This window comes from Myodes glareolus, chromosome 13 (genome assembly GCF_982192425.1).
Source record: "Myodes glareolus chromosome 13, mMyoGla1.1, whole genome shotgun sequence".
Classification (NCBI taxonomy): domain Eukaryota; kingdom Metazoa; phylum Chordata; class Mammalia; order Rodentia; family Cricetidae; genus Myodes; species Myodes glareolus.
In genome coordinates, this window is record NC_142038.1 from 9,241,862 (window position 1) to 9,258,886 (window position 17,025).

Here is a 17,025-nt window from a genome sequence, read left to right on the forward strand (position 1 = left end):
GTGATAGACATATATTCTCATAAGTAGATAACAAAATTATAATGTATGCACAATAGAATTTTATTATTTTGTAAATGAAGGTTAAATTATGAAATTTAAAAAATCTAAAAGTAAATGAATGAAAATGGAAGTTAACAAAAAAAGCATACATAAAAGTAAGCCAGAAAGACAAAATTGCATGCTCTTTCTCATACACAGATCTCACTTTCAAATTTTTAGATTTCTGTGCTTAACATGGGGTCCCTTTAAAGGACAGGGAGCTAGAAGGGGTGAATTTGGCAGGTTGTAGCAGGGTCCCAGCAGGTGTTCCTTGGGGGAGAGAGAAAAGTAGGCCCAGAACCAAGGATGCAGGCACTGGGAACAGGTTGAAACAGCAAGCTGGATTTATTTTAAGAAGGAGTACGCCTTATATATCTCCCACCCTGCTAAGGAGGGGTCCGCTGAGCTGGCATCTGCTCAGGGGATGTGGTTGCTGTCCATAGCTCTCTGCCATCTCTTGTCAGACTTGGCTGCTCTTGTCAAGGTCTCTGGCTGACCTAGGCTGGCTTTCAGGAACCATGTACTGCACATGCTGTTCCGATTGGTCTAGGACGGCTGCTCTCAGGCCCTTTAAGGCTTAGTCATTCCACAGGGAAAACAGGTTTTAAAAAAGGAATAGTAGAACATGATATGAAAGAAGAAGGAGGAGAACTGAGGCTAAATGGTTTAGATTGAGATGAGGGTGAAAGGAAGCAGGAGGTGAGAAGCAGAGAGTAGTTAACTAGAAACAAGGGTGTGGGGATTCACATAGAATCCTCCTGCTTTGAAGTGAATTCATATGATACATGAAGCAAGAATTTGAAGAGTTATTCTACATGCATAGAAAGTCATGGTCCCAGAAGTCATAGATTATGGAAGAAAAATCTAGGGCCAGGTGAGATTATATTTATGAGTTGTTGAATAGGGAGGCCACAGAAGTCCCCAGTACAATACATGCAATTACCACCGCTCTTGGGTTCTCACCAGAACTAGATAGAATGATCACACTGTTGAAAGTGATACATCCAGCCAGCAACAGCCAGGCTGCCATTGCTTCTCTTCCCTGACCTCAACGAGTCCCTTGCTCAACTATTAAAAATATGCCTTTCTAAACTTTAAATTGTTCTCCAGGATTTTCTATCTCAAAGTCATTAAGAAAAAATTCTTAAGCTAACATTAAGTCACTATTTAAAACTTTGTTTTAGCTCTGATGAACACCAAAACCTGTGAATACATCTCTCAACAGAACATTAAGATTGAAAGAACTTGAGCTAGCCTAGCTTCTGGGACTCCACTGTTTCCCTTAATCATTAACCTAAGCCACAGTTTACATGTCTCCTCAAGAGAAACTCACAAGTCCTAGCTGTGTGCACTTCCTTGTTCCTGTTTTCTGCCGTTGCTTTATCAGAGGTGAGGGCAATTCAATAGGCCACCTTTGCCTATACTATTTTTCTTCCTAAACTAACCTTTATCATAATCCCTTACTACATTTGTTAAAAAGCCTTTAATCATCAAAATTCCATTTAAACTAGCACTACTATTGTATAAAATCATTACTTTAATTATACAGTTCAGTGTAAAAGGAAATCATCTTCACAATAATCCACAGCTAAAAATGTCTAGTAGAACAGGATATTTCCGTGAAATAATCACACTATATTAAAGACAGCGGGGATTCCCCTACAGTCATTCGTACCATGCCAGATACCAGAGAAAACTGGCAGCGACAAACATGGAAAGGTACAGCAGGAGCAACATTCCGGAGCCGAAGTCCTTGGGGCCTTGCCTTTCCCGTCCCACTGCTCAAATCCACTGCTGGGCCCCCACACCCATCTCTGGAGGACAGCCACTGTCAGGTACAGGCCAAGCCAGTCAGAAGAACAGGTGCACCCTGAGAAACACTTAAAGAAATGTTCAGCATCCTTAGTCATCAGGGAAATGCAAATCAAAGCCACTTTGAGAGTCAATCTTACACCTGTCAGAATGGCGAAGATCAAACAAAAACACCAGCAATAGCTCCTGCTGGTGAGGATGTGGAGCAAGGGGAACACTCCTCCATTGCTGGTGAGGATGTGGAGCAAGGGGAACACTCCTCCATTGCTGGTGAGGATGTGGAGCAAGGGGAACACTCCTCCATTGCTGGTGAGGATGTGGAGCAAGAGGAACACTCCTCCATTGCTGGTGGGTGTGAGGATGTGGAACAAGAGGAACACTCCTCCATTGCTGGTGGGAGTGACGATGTGGAGCAAGGGGAACACTCCTCCATTGCTGGTGGGAGTGACGATGTGGAGCAAGGGGAACACTCCTCCATTGCTGGTGGGTGTGAGGATGTGGAGCAAGGGGAACACTCCTCCATTGCTGGTGGGTGTGACGATGTGGAGCAAGGGGAACACTCCTCCATTGCTGGTGGGAGTGACGATGTGGAGCAAGGGGAACACTCCTCCATTGCTGGTGGGTGTGATGATGTGGAGCAAGGGGAACACTCCTCCATTGCTGGTGGGAGTGCAAACTTGTAAAACTGTTTTAGAAATCAATATAGCGGGGTCTCTGGAAATTGGGAATTGATCTACCTCAAGACTCAGCTATACAACTCCTGGGAATATACCCAAAGGACACTCCGTCCTACTACAAGGACATATGCTCAACTGTGCTCATACCAGCTTTGTTTTTAATAACCAGAAACTGGAAGCAACCTAGATTTCCCTTACTCAAAGAATGGATAAAGAAAATGTGGTAACATTTACACAATGGAGTATTACCCAGCTGTTTAAAAATGACATCATGAAATTTGCAGGCAAATAAACAGAACTAGAAAAAAATCATCCAGTCACAGTATGCACTCATTTATAAGTGGATATTAGCTGTAAGGTCAAGGATAACCGCGTATAATCCACAAACCCAGAGAGGCTAAGTAACAGGGAGGGCTCAAGGGGGGGATGCATGGATCTCCTTGGGAAGGGAAAATAGAATAGATTTCAAGGGTGAATTGGGAGTAGGTAGGGATGGGAACTGGAGGGATCAGGTGTTGGGGAGGAGAGGGATGGAGGGAGAGAGTACTGGGAGACAGAATTGGCACTGGGAGGCATTTTGGTAGCAAGGGAGAAACCTAGTGCAGTGGGAGCTCTCTGGAATCTAGAGGGTGACCCTAGTGAAGACTCCTAGTAGTGGGAGACCCGGAACCTGAAGCAGCCATCTTCTGTAACCTGGCACAACTTCCAGTGGAGGGATTGGTACACCAACCCAGCCACAGCACCTTTGGCCTACAATTTGTCCTGCCTGCAAGATGTGCTGGAGGACAGGGCACTTGTGGGAGTGACCAACTAACTGATGCCTTGAGACTCATGCATGCCTCAAGAGGAAGCCCACACCTGACACAGCCTGGAGGGCCAGGAACCAGAGGCTGGAGAGCCCAGAGCCCTAGCTTAGGATAGAACCCATCACGACTGGCAGACAAACAAACAATGGAATGATTCCTAATGATTTACTGCTGTACTCATAGCCCAGAGTCTAGGATAATTGTCATCAGAGAGTCTTCATTCAGAAACGGATAGGAGCAGGTGCAGAGACCCACAGCCAAACACTAGGCAGAGCTCAGAAAATCCTGCAGAAAAGGGGGAGGATGGATTTTGGGAGCCAGAGGGATCAAGGACACTGCAAGAACATAGCCAGCAGGATCAACTAAGCAGTACTCATAGGGGCTCATACAGAATGAAGTGACAGTCATGAAGCCTGTTTGGGTCAGACCTCTGCATATACCTTATGATTGGATAGCTTGGTATTCTTGTGGAACTCCTAACATTGGGAGTGGGGGGTTGCCTCTGACTCTTTTGTCTGCTTCTGGGACCTTTTCCCTCTTGCTGGGTTGCCTCATCCAGCCTTGATGTAAGAGTTTGTGCCTCATCTAATTGTAACTTGATAAGCCATGTTTGGTTGATATCCCTGAAAGGCCTGCTCTTTTTGAAGGAAAATGGAGGAGGAGTGGATGGGGGAGAGAGGAGGTCAGGGGGAGGGACTGGGAGGAGAAGAGGGAAGAGAACCTCTGGTCAGGATGTAATATACGAGAGAATAAAAAAAAAATCCGGATCAAGGTGAATGAACTTTGAGAACTAGCACATGCGTGCTTGTACGAAAAACCTTAACAGAATGACCAAGCATCAGGTCTGTGGAATTACATGGCCTTTAATCTGTGGTTTTATTTAGTTATGATTATTTTTACTTGCCTACATAGTAATGACTTTAGCAGGAGGAAAAGTTGCCGTGTCTTGGTAAGAAGAATGCGAGCCTGTATGTTATGTAGTTATCTCAGTTTCTGTAATTATTGGGCTAAACCTTAAGTTTCATTGTTGAGTGTTTTCTTATGGCTTCCCATGCATCATAAATTTTAATGAAGATTTTGCTTCAAATTAGAGCAAAATTATTGGACTTATATGGTGGTATATAAAAGCATTTTATTTTTCTCATGTCTTCTTTTCCTAAGGGTAAAGGTGAAACCTATTGAAATGTTTACATGCCGAGGTATGATCTGCTTTCCCCATATTTGGCTATATAAACTTATGAAGGGCTAATGGAATAGAAGGGGTTTGAAAAATGAGAACAAATTCCATAAAGCAAGATTTGCTTGCCACTTGCCAGGCATTCCCTTTGTTCCGAAAATATTTCACATTCAAAGCCAGCAGCTCAGTCCCATCCTCTTCTTTCTCCCTCACCCCTTGCAAAGCACACTCCTCCCTAGATCTCTTCCCAAGGTCTCTTATAATTAGGCGTCAATAATGAGACATTCCTCCTGAGTGGTCCTGGGAGGGCAATGGATTTTCATCTCTCTTCAGGGGAAACAAAGAGTTAGTTAAAGAGGGATGGAAGAGACAATGAAAGTGACCAGATAAATATCAGATTATTTTTCTAATTACCAAAAATCAAAAGAAAAAGGAACAGCCTTCTGAATAATGTCGTCTTCCAAGAGAGCACATAAGTCTTCCCTAAGCTGATTTGCCTTTCTGACTGATTTACCAGACTGACACTTAATTTGTTCTGAGCACAGTTGATGCCTCAGACACAATGGCGTGTGACAGCCCACATAACCTCTCTCTCAGCTTTCATCTCACATATTCCATTTGAAGTTGAGTTCAGATGAGAGAGAGAGAAAGAGAGACCCAGAATTAATATTACCTTGGATCAGCCAAGTCTCTAGAGGGAGCAACCGAAGCTCTTCTGGAGACAATAAACCCTTTAAGCATGACAGGGGGAATGAGACCTTAGAAGGCCCCTGAAAGTATCCATTATTAAAGAATGGAGAGGGGACTTTGATTTTTTTTCTCAGTAAAAGCAGAGATGAAATGGTGCCAGTTTTACATACAAATTCAAAGGTCTAGGATGGTTTATGTTAAAAGTCTTTCTCCTGATCCATAACGCAGTCAGCAGAGAGAAAGAATCCATAGGAACTATATTGGTCATGGCATTGATATTTGTCTTCTGTTTAATTTTTCCTGACGAAAAAATCAAATAAAAATGGGTTACTTTAGCAGTGAGCAGAAAGGAAAAACAGATTATATATGTATACGTGTATGTATGCACACATGTACATACACACGTATGTCTTTTAACATTAAAATGGTCAGAAATTAAAACAAGAAATAAGAATTCAAGATTATTTTAACAGACACAAAAGTGTGTACTTCCCTGCAAAAAAAAAATATCAGGAACATTTATAAACAGAACACATATGTTCATTGTGTATTCTAACAACAATGTCTTCATTGGTATTAGCATTAAAATGGAGACATTTAGGGGATGGGGATGGCTCAGTGGTCAAGAGTGCTTGCTTTGCAAGATGAGGATCCGAGTTTGAATCCCAGCACCCGTGTGAAAGCTGAACATAGCTGTGTGTGTCTGTAACTCAGCACCAGATTGGGGTGATGTTATTATCATTAACAAGAAAATTTTATGGCTTATAATCAGAGACATTTTATTCATGATTCTGTCTTTGACCAGTCCAGGTAGGACACAGCAGGGAATCTGAAATCAGGGTTTTTCACCAGCTTAGTCTGAGGTGGGGGAAAATGCACTTTCAATTTCAGCCACTTGGCTGGTGGTGGATCCAAGAAGATCTTCCAAAGTCACTCAGGACTGTTGACAAGCTTATTTCCCCCCTCCAGGGGTGAAGGAGACGATGGCAGAGACTTTAACATCTCATTATATCATTGTCTCCATGGGACTGTCATTCAACGTGAAGGGTTTCTCCAAGAAAAGCATTGTCGGTTGCCATCAATTCCAGGTTCAGTGAATTGAAACTCAACTTTCCTGAATGAAGTACTAAACGCCCTCATATTCCAATCTTTCCTTTAGGGAGAAAGAGGCTGATTACAGCAAAGAGAGCTGATTTTAGCAATTTCTCTCACAGATCCACTTCTCTGCAAAGTGCTGGGGTCAGGACACACTAAGCAAAGTGTTCAATACATTGTTAATAGATGTCCTGGAGGGAGCAAAAACTTATTTATTCAAGGAAAATTCAGTGATATTCAACAGAATGGGAATTAATGAAGCAGGAACATAAAACTCTACATTTAAGTAAATTAATCAACAAATGAGAATAAAAGTAATTAGGATCTGGCTATGTCTTTGTTTCCCAGAAGAAAAATAAAATAGCCAGACCTTTTCATAGACAAAGACCTATCTGTAAAAAATTATCTCTTAATAATTTTATTCATTAGTCAAAAGTACCACAGTTAAGAACATAAATTCAGTTAAATGAAAGTACTGCAAAGTTTTATTCAACCATACCATTCATTCTGCAAAGCCCCTTTGAACATATCTGCCATGCTAAGTGTGCCCATTTGTCCTCACTAATGCACGTTAGAACTCTAGGTGAAAGCTTCACTTGGATTTCCAAACTTCATTACCAATCTACTTAAAAACATATTCCAACATTTGTATATTAATGCAGAAAGACAGACAGGCATGCAGGCAGACAGACCGGCAAACCACACACACACACACACACACACACACACACACACACACACACACACACACACCATGTAAATGCTTGCTTGCACCAATGATGTTATGTGATCAATCATAGAATTCAAATCTGACCATAGCCATTCCTATATGGGAGATTTCATTACAGACTAATGTTTTTTGGTTAGTTGGAAAGACCATCTTCAGACCTCCTATGATGGGATCATGTTGGAAAAGGTCAGACATCTGAATATGTTAAAGCTCCATCAATATCTCTAATGTATAGTCATCAAAGAAAATCCTGTTCTATAGTCATGGATCTGTGACATAACCAGAGTTAAAAGGTCTTCCACAGGTCCAGGTCAGATCCAGAGAAAATAAACCTTCAATATTCAATAGATGGTCATAGAGCCGGGTTTGTCCATCAGGACTAAATTTTAGAAGATGGTATGTCTTTGGTTTATCATACCCACAGCACATCACTCTACTGTACCAATGCAGCTAGAATAGTTGTGGATTAGAATCTCTGTATCTGATTTCAAATTCATGAAGTGAAAATGTGAAGGTTTAGATAATACTGATGCTGTTCACTGGTATAAACCTAAGATGGCTCCAGTGTGATGGTACCTTTGATTCAACTCTAAAAACCCTAACAGAGCTTAAATCTTTCAGCCACGTGGTATTGGCTATTTTTCCTTATAACCTGTTGGATAGTTTGGTTGCTGTGATTGATGATTCATTCTTAAAAATATTCTTTGAAAGGAATGTTTCCCTTTACAATTAGTAAGTCTAGATTACTGCATTCTCCCTAACGCTGCAGTTAGTGTGGGTTTATAGTAGCAGGAAAGTAGTACAAGAAGCTAACTTTAGTTAGTATGGGTTCTAGTAGTAAAAAGAATTCATTTCCTGCCCATCATAACCAAGCGTGCAAACAAATTACAGGATATCAGCAAAGCGCAGGAGTGGGAGAGGGACTGAGGATAAGGGGATGACATGAAATTACAGAAGGAGAGTCCTTCAGGAAGGCTCCCAAAGGAAGTGAAGACCACTGTGATGACCAAAGTGCTTTGTCGGTGAGATATGGCTGGCTCTAACAGGAACGGGTACAGCAGTAAATCAAAAAGAAATAGTATTGCAAGCCAAATGTGTCTCCTAGGGTTCAGGTAACCAAACACTTCACTTTAGTACTAAATGTCACATGTTTTGGTGAACACTTTGTTGCAGGTTATCTTTAAAGACTAAGTCTTTGATGACAAAATTTGAATTACTTAGACAGAATTATTCCTCTAAGAGAAGATTCAGTGAGGTCTGTCACTGAGTCTATGTTGTTTCCTCTTTACCTTGATTAGAAATAAAGTAACTATGCAAATACGCCGCTGGCTTTACCCATGAAGACGTGTCCAGAAAGGACGAAGGAATTTTTTCAAGGCTACATGGATCTGGTTAGTGAAGGTCTCAGAGTGATGGGGCCAGCAATTTCAGTGTTTCCAGTGACAACAGAAAGCCTCCTCATAGTCTGTGGGTCTCTTTTCCTAGAGGAGGTGACATGGACATCAGCAGGGCTTTCATGGCTTGAGATACCAGCAGCAGCCTTTCCAGTCCCTCTGTAATATAAATACATATTTATGATGTAGAGTCCATCACTTTTCCATTTTTATATGTGCTTTGCCACCCGGAAGTCAAGGTGTTTCTGATATAAGGGACATGAGTTCATCCCCAGAACACTGAAGCATGGCTGAGAAATGGTATTTTAGGTGTCCTTGCTATGGAATTTTAAAAGTTGATTAGTTGATAAGACTGCTTGGCATAGTGAGTCTTGGTCACGTCTTTGTAATTCTTTCTTTAAAGATTTCCAGAGAATTATATAAAAAATACTGTGCAATGATTTAGAAAAGAATTTTCCACAGCCTTGACTAAGCTCCGCTTCCCATTTTTAAACAAAAGAACATAATTTCTAGTTTTATGATGATATGAAGATTCTCTTTGTTCTTATGCCAAATGGATGATGGTGTCTAGAACCAGAAACTCGGTTTATGCATTAGATGAACTGCTTCTACAGATCAATGTACACATGTGCATGCGTGTGTCTTTGGTGTCAGTGGATCCTGTTATGTTTGTGGCATTTACACTTCTGGAAACTAAAAAAAACACTCAAACTTACATAATTGCCTTCCAAATTCCATCACTGTAATCTGAATATAAGGATTCCATGAGAGTTGCTAGTAATTTTTTTTTTACCTTTTCTATGATTGGTTTTTAACCCCATGTTTAAAATATGTTTATTCAGTTATTTAGCCAAAATGTCTACTATGGTATTGAAAATTGGCCTTTACTCCTCTTTTTGATAAAATTGTGGAAACCTAAGTTAGGAGTATTTTTGCTATGCTAGTTAATAACCCGAAAAACTTCAGACTAGCCTTAGACCCTTGCCTTTTAGATGTGGTGAAAAGAGAAAGTTTGTAAATTGAATTTAAATTACTAGTAGTCAATGATTTCACCTAACATACTTATGAAACAAAATGCTCGTAAAGTACTCTAAACTACTGGGTTCCAAGAACTAGATTGCTCAGCACACTCACATATTGAGAGGTGGCAGGCGCCTACTCAAAAGGAGCAGATGGTCCTGCACTTGGAACCCATTTAAACCATATCCTATGGAACCCTTTATTTGGTTATAGTTTTCTGTCTTCTATAGTGAATTGCCTGAGTAAAGCAAAGTGTCTGTGGTCTGTTTTAGCAAATCATGGACCTTGAAGAGCTATTGAGTCAGAAGTACTGGTGGCTTGAGATTTACATCAGACACCTGAGGTTTGATTGGTCATGTCAGATTCAACTCTTTAATTTATTGCATCACATGCTAACTATAAGTATAAACTGTGAGAAAGGAATTGCATTCTTGGGCATCCAGTCAGTGTGCTAATATTGGAGGGGAGTTGAGATAGCACATAGAATCGACATTGGACATGGCAAGTCACTGAAAACTTTTATTCCATTGACCCCCCTGTTCAGTATGGAGAATATCTACTCAGCTTTAATACACTAAGCACTTTGAAAGTATGAATAATTTAAACATGATATAGAGATACTTTTCACATTGGGAAAAGTTTGAAAAGTAAAGTCAAAAAATAAAACAAAACAGCAACAAAAACAAAGCAAAACAAAACTCTGTGAACAAACCAATACTGAAATAAAAAGAAAACCAAAAAAAAAAAAACAAGTGAAAAAAATCACAGCTAAACAAAGTAGATAGTTCCTGAGCAAGAATCTCTCTATATGTTCTGATCAGCCGTCTATTAAAAAGAAGAAGGAGGAAGGAGAAGGAGAAGGAGGAGAAGGAGGAAAAGCAGCAGCATCAGCAGCTGGAGAGCTAGGTGGAAGCAGCCTAGAGAAGGAATCAATTTGTCTCTTTCCAAAGCTTGAATAAGTCCTAGAGCTGGGATGAAGGAAATTCAATTGTTAGCTCCAGGTGTGTTAGCCTTAAAATCCCCTACACTGCTGTTCACACCGCATGCTTACTCAGTTCTCACGAAGGTGTGTATACTGACTCGGGAAAGTCTCCACGAAAATTGTTTTCTTCCGTGAGATATCAGCGGTTATGACCTTAGCATTGTGTGTGACTTTGTGTTGACTTTGGTCTCTTATACTTTTTTATCCCGTGAAAACATTCAAAGAGCAACTACTAGTTCATGGAGCAAGGAGTACTTCTATAGCCTGAAGGCAAACTGTCACCGCCTTCCTTTGTGGAATTTCAATGGACATAAAGAAAAGGCCTGCCAGTCCGAGTGTTGAGAATGGTATGTTAGACTGCACTCTAATAAAGATATCCATACAAATATCTCTAAGCACTTCCTGAAACTGTTTCCAAGTGTTCAATGCATCAGTGAAGAGAAATTAATTATTTTCTGTGAAGAAAATGGTTGATATAAGAAGAGGTGTGTGTGTGTGTGTGTGTGTGTGTGTGTGTGTGTGTGCGTGTGTGTGTGTTGGAATAGAACTGTGTGTAAACCAATAATTATGATAGAAAACTATGTACATCACATTTTGGGTGAGTACAGAAATTTATGAGCTACTAAAAAGATTGTATTGAAATTTTGGTGTTCATAGAAAGATTGGAGCAGAATAATGATACAAAATAAAGATTTGCTGACCTTAAAGTTAAGTGAGATCCCATTTTATTCCTCAGAAATATGAAAGTAAACAACCAGCTCGTTAAATTTGAAGGCAATGAGTAAATGCTGTGAATTAGAGCTGGGATAATGGCAATCTAGAGTCCCATCAAGGCAGAGTCACGATGGAGTGAAAATGGGGAGTTAGCAGCAGTAGCCGTTCAGAAGGGAGAGGGATGCGAACACAGACCCAAACCAGAGCTGCAATTAGGAAGACACTGAATTATGATACAATATGGAAGACCATAGGGTCTCGAAAGCCTAACAATTTCATTCAAATCTCTCAATATTTATTTTGGCAGAACAGTCCCAATTATAGAAAAATATCTGTTGCCTACAAGGGAAAGAGATATCAAACATGTACAGATTGTAAATAAAGCTAGAACATAAACTTTATTCATATTTCAATATCCACACAATAAGAAGCAAGCTATAATTTGAAAATACCGCAATGCAGCACATTACAGTTCTGCTCTGCGTGGCCAAGGGAATTTTTCATCTCAACCTAAGTGGCACCAATCTGTTCCAAAAGCCTTTTTTTCCTTGAGTGGGCTTGTATGAGCTTCTCCACTCTTCAATCTAACTCAAAATTGCAGTGATTTTATTTGGGTTTCATCTTGGGAGTGATGCCATTTCTAGAAGAAACGTTGAACCCATTACCAAAATAAACTATCCTTTGAAAATTCTCCTTAATCTGTGTTTTCCATTTCAGCAGCCTGAAACTGATCCACATCCATTTGCTGGTAGCATTCACTCGTCAATTAAGGGTAACTAATTCCCACTTCATCTTGGCATTCTGATTTCTACCTACGTCAAAAGAACCACAGAGCTAGGGTGTCGTGAGAAGGCTGGTCCCATAACTGAACTGCTCTTTTTATTTTGGATGGAGTAAGCAGGGGAGAAATATGGATGACACAGGCTATCTGTGGAATCGAGGCAGTTACACAGATTCATTTACACAGCCAAATATAGAGAGCACTGGGTTCCTAATAAGTGCCGGTTCTTCTTTTAACTCAGCATTTCAAAGGGATTTACACCAGTGTTCCCTGCGGTGAGAGTGGATCTGAAAATCAACAGATATGCACATGTTTCTTCATCTGAGTCTTCCTAAGTACACACTCATACAATCTATTTAACCTATGAGCGGCTTTTGTTGATTTTTCATTACTTCCATGAATTGATTCAAGAATTTGGAAGCTAACACTGATATTGGTCTTACTGAATACAGAAAGACTAAGGTATGCACCACAGGCTGAACATTGGTTCAATAATGGCCACTATAATTCAGATGACTATTGCTCTAATTTGCTAGTTGAGTATTTCTTTCAAAAATGGTCTGGATAAAACACCAAACATTTTGCTGCGTCCACATTTAACCAATATGGATAGTGTGCTTAAATACGCTATGATTGCTCCTTATCTCTGGTTCGTTGTTTCAGTATGTAGTCTGCTTAACCTATCCTCATGAGCAATTTGATCTCAAGAAGAAAAGAGGTGACTCAAAGAGTTCTTTAGTAGGAACCCCTCTTATCGCTTTTTCTTGTCTTTTAATCAAGGGAATTAGTGAACATAATGGGTTGGTTGAAAACATCCACTCTATCCTACCTATGCCTGTGCCATCTTTAAATTCAGAAGCTTTATGTCAATAAGCCTGTGTTCCAGATTTATTTAGTACATATTTTTTTACATGATTTGAACTTAATTGATCAAATGTACTTGCTTAATTTTGAAGTATGAAAGTAAATTTAAGACCATGCGAATAACTAGTAGGCCATTGCTACTGTCAAACAAAGCCAGGAAGGTACTTGGTTTCTTTCTGGTAACATTAATACAGGTGTTAGTGCCCAGTAAGACACTGGCTTGAAAGGTATCAAAAGGCAAAGGTTGGGGCATATATTTCTTAGTACTGATTTAACAGATGCAGCATGGTTCTTCAATAGTTGTCAACGACAGCTTCACAACCGCAGGCAGTAAACACAGAGTGATCTTTAAGTCAGTCATTTCTGCCTGTCACACACATGTTTGATGATGGCAGATGACACAGCCTAATCCGATATGTTCCGCAACTCATTCTTAAATGCCCAAAGTCGATGTCACTCCTCCGTCATTCAGAACTGTTTACAAACACCTCCCCTCCTGCATTAATACCTTGTAAATTTAAAACAGCCACGTTTCATGCTGATTATATCCTATCATAGACTAATATACTTTGGGTTTTGAATATGTCTATGAGTAACAAACAAATAGCAAACACCGGATATCTGGGTTTGTTTATGTGACTTTAAGGCAGTGTTGAAGAGTTATTACCAGAGAAAAAGGGTGTTAGCAGTATCTGAGGTGAAACGGATATTTAAACATTCCTTTTAATCTGGCATGAAGAGCATAGTGAAGGACAGCAATCTTGGTGCAGGGTGATGAAAAGGTGATGACAATGGATACAGCCCTGCTCTATATTTACAGGAAACACAGACTATGAGGAAAATTACAAATTTTAATTTTATTTGTGTGGCACAATCAATAAAAACCCAGAGACAGATATTGAGGTTCAATCTGAAGGTCAGAAAAGCAAAACAACCAGTCACTGGCTCTGACCTCTACCTTAGTCTGAAAATGGTGATCCTGCCTCCAGGAATCTCAGATTGAGACTGGATTTGAAACCTGTCTCCTCCCATTTTATATTCCTGTCTAGGTCTGGGATTAAAGGCATGCACCATTCCACCTGGTTTCTATGGCAACTAGTGTGGCTACTGAGATTAAAGGTGTGTGTCACCACTGCCTGGTCTGTAAGGCTGACCAGTGGGGCTGTTCTACTCTCTGATCTTCAGGCAAACTTTACTTATTAAAATACAAATGAAATATCACTACATACTCGGGAGTTTAATATACAAAACAATGGACTAAAATGTTTAATTCTCAGCATCACAGTGAAAGGGAATCCATATATTTCCTGTAAGAGAATATTCTGTTTCTTAAAGTTACAAGGCTGTCTTGCCAAGCCAGTAGATTTAGGAGTCTGTATTGTTATATTAAGGCGTAACGTGTTCACTAGTCTCACTAGTGAAAGTTAAAGTCTTGTCTCACATTAGAAGCCATGTTGAGAATGGTACATGGAGAAGGAGTCACACAATGGCAAGCTTCCTTCCAAACACTAAATTCATAGCCTTTGTCAGATGGTACAACCTTTTTCACATCTGATGGGCAGAGTCAGGCTTCACTTTAATGCTTTCGAAAGTTCTAAGTTTCTGTCTTTTCTCATTCTTGATTACCACCACATAGATAACCAAAGACTTCAAGAAGTTTCAAACTATTTAAAACTACATTGTAAAAAATAAATACATGAAAACACATTGTAAGTTTTATAATTTATAATACTAATTTATATTGATAAAATGCATATAGAAAATGAGGGGCAGGCAGAAACAGAAAAAAATAAGAAAATATTTTATATTCCATTGTATTCATTAATATGGGTAAATTGCTATTTTTGGATTTAAAAAGTGAGATTAAAAAACTAGAGGTAGTTATAATAGTTTGTGCCACAGGCTTTGTAGAATCTACTTCTCAAAGGTATTCTGTATTGATTCTTTTATTGGTTAATGATTAAAGCTGTTTTGACCAATGGCTTAGCCAGGCAAGAAATCTGAAGAGAGAGAGAGAGAGAGAGAGAGAGAGAGAGAGAGAGAGAGAGAGAGAGAGAGAGAGAGAAAGAGAGAGAAGGTGAAGTCAAAGATACTCCATGTAGCTGCCACAGGAGACAGATGCTGAAACTTTATCTGGTAAGCAACAGCCTCATGGTGATACGAAGAATATTAGAAATGGATTAATTTAAGATGTAAGATTTAGTTAATAAGAAATCTTAGCTAATTGGCCAAACAGTGTTATAATTAATATAGTTTCTTTGTTATTATTTGGGTTTGGGCAGCTGGGAAACAAATGAGCAGTCTCCCTGCATTGAAGAGATTGACAAAGGTAATAAAGAGTACGAATATTTAGTTAGATGAGGAGACCATGATGGGTTTATTCCGAATGATCAACTCCACGACTGCTGTCCATGACTACCTTCTTTGACAGCATGTAGAAGATTCCCAGTCACAGAGCCAGGAGAAATAAACTGCCGAGAGTTGTCTCAGCACTAGGGAGAAACGCTGCGTTTATTCCGTGCAGGACAGAGATTGACATGAAAGATGCTGATGTTTGCATGAGGGTCCTGACTGCAAGGAAAATGAAGTGTTTGGGCAGAGCAAGGAACTAACTTCAGCTGCGGAGGAAGAGGTGGTGATGAGAATGTACCGACAAACATAAATCGTTTATGGTGTCTCACCGATTATGAGGTGGCTTCTAGAAATAAAATTCTGCTTAATCTGATAACAGTAACATTTCCTCAACTATTGTCTCTGCTGCAATGCTTGTTTATTAAAAGCAGTTTGTCTTGAAAGAAAGAGGTACCAAAGAGACTCTAGCAAGATGTCTGAAATAATTTTACTAGAATATGTTTAATCTTTCTTTTATGGTGTCTGAAAGGTAATTGAAATTTAAATAATGTCTCTATGGTCATAATAGAATACCTATGCACAGAGGAAAGGAGATATTCTTCTAGAATATATTATTGAATAATATGGAATTGGAGGTTTTAATAAACTTTGGGAATCTGCAAAGGCATAATTGTTGATGGTGAAGAATTAAAACTTACAGAGGTAGATAATAAGTGGGAACTTTTTTTAAAGTGTATTTGAAAGCCAAATAATCAAAGAGTTATTAGAGTCTGTATGCATGCAGCTAGACGTACTCAGAAAACTTCCAAACTTATGCATTCTTTGACTTATTGGGTGAGGTATTAGAGAAATGACAACTGGAGGAGCCAGGCATCTCCACTCTCATGAAAATGATGAACAAAGGGTCATACGTTCTGGGGATGCCAAAGATATGTTGCCTAGCAGCCACTTCACACTCGTGGAGTACTTTTATCTATCACATACACGTAAGAATTAATGCTGTGATCTTAACATAAAATGGATCTTGGAGAATGATGATGATTATGACATCAATCATTTAGTGACTCCAACTCTAGCTGATGCACAAGTAGTCTCTCCAGTAGAACAAAGCATCATCACCACTGTGGTGATGTTCTGAGTGCATTTTTCTCCATAATAATCAGGAAAGTCTTCTCTGATTAAGAAAATATAACAACTTAGTTACTTCATGGTATAAATGTTTCAACTCCGTCTTACTACTAATCTGTAGAAAATTTTGTACATTCCTCTTCTTTAGGACATACAGATATACTACTACACTGATTTGCTCCAGGGTTTTGGGCCTTGTAGTTAGAACGTTTATGTCCTGGATCCTTTAAACAGCTCAGCAAATAAAGACACTTGTTGACAAGGCTGACCATCTCTAGAGTACACGTGAATGAAGAAGTGAGTCAACTCCTGCAATTTGTTCACTGATCGCCATTCCTGTGTTATGGCATATATGTGCACCTGTATACACACACACACACACACACACACACACACACACACACACAGAGAGAGAGAAAGAGAGAGAGAGAGAGAGAGAGAGAGAGAAGGGGGTACATAAATAGATAAATGTAAAAATAAGCTAAAATATAAATAAAAAGAGAAGAAAGAAACTCCTTCTTAGTGGCTTGCATTTGTTACCCTCAGATCTCTAGAGACAAGCTTAACAGAGATGGAAAGGCTGGCTGCTTTGATGAAACATTAAAAACAAAATAAACAAAGCAGACATTAATCTGGGACCTGTTTTACATGAAAAAACCAGAAAAATCAGAGCACCTTACAAACATTGTTACTAAAAGCTGAATCCTGACAGGGCTCTTAGAACTGAGGTGAGATATGAGGACATACAGGGGTGTTTTTTTTTT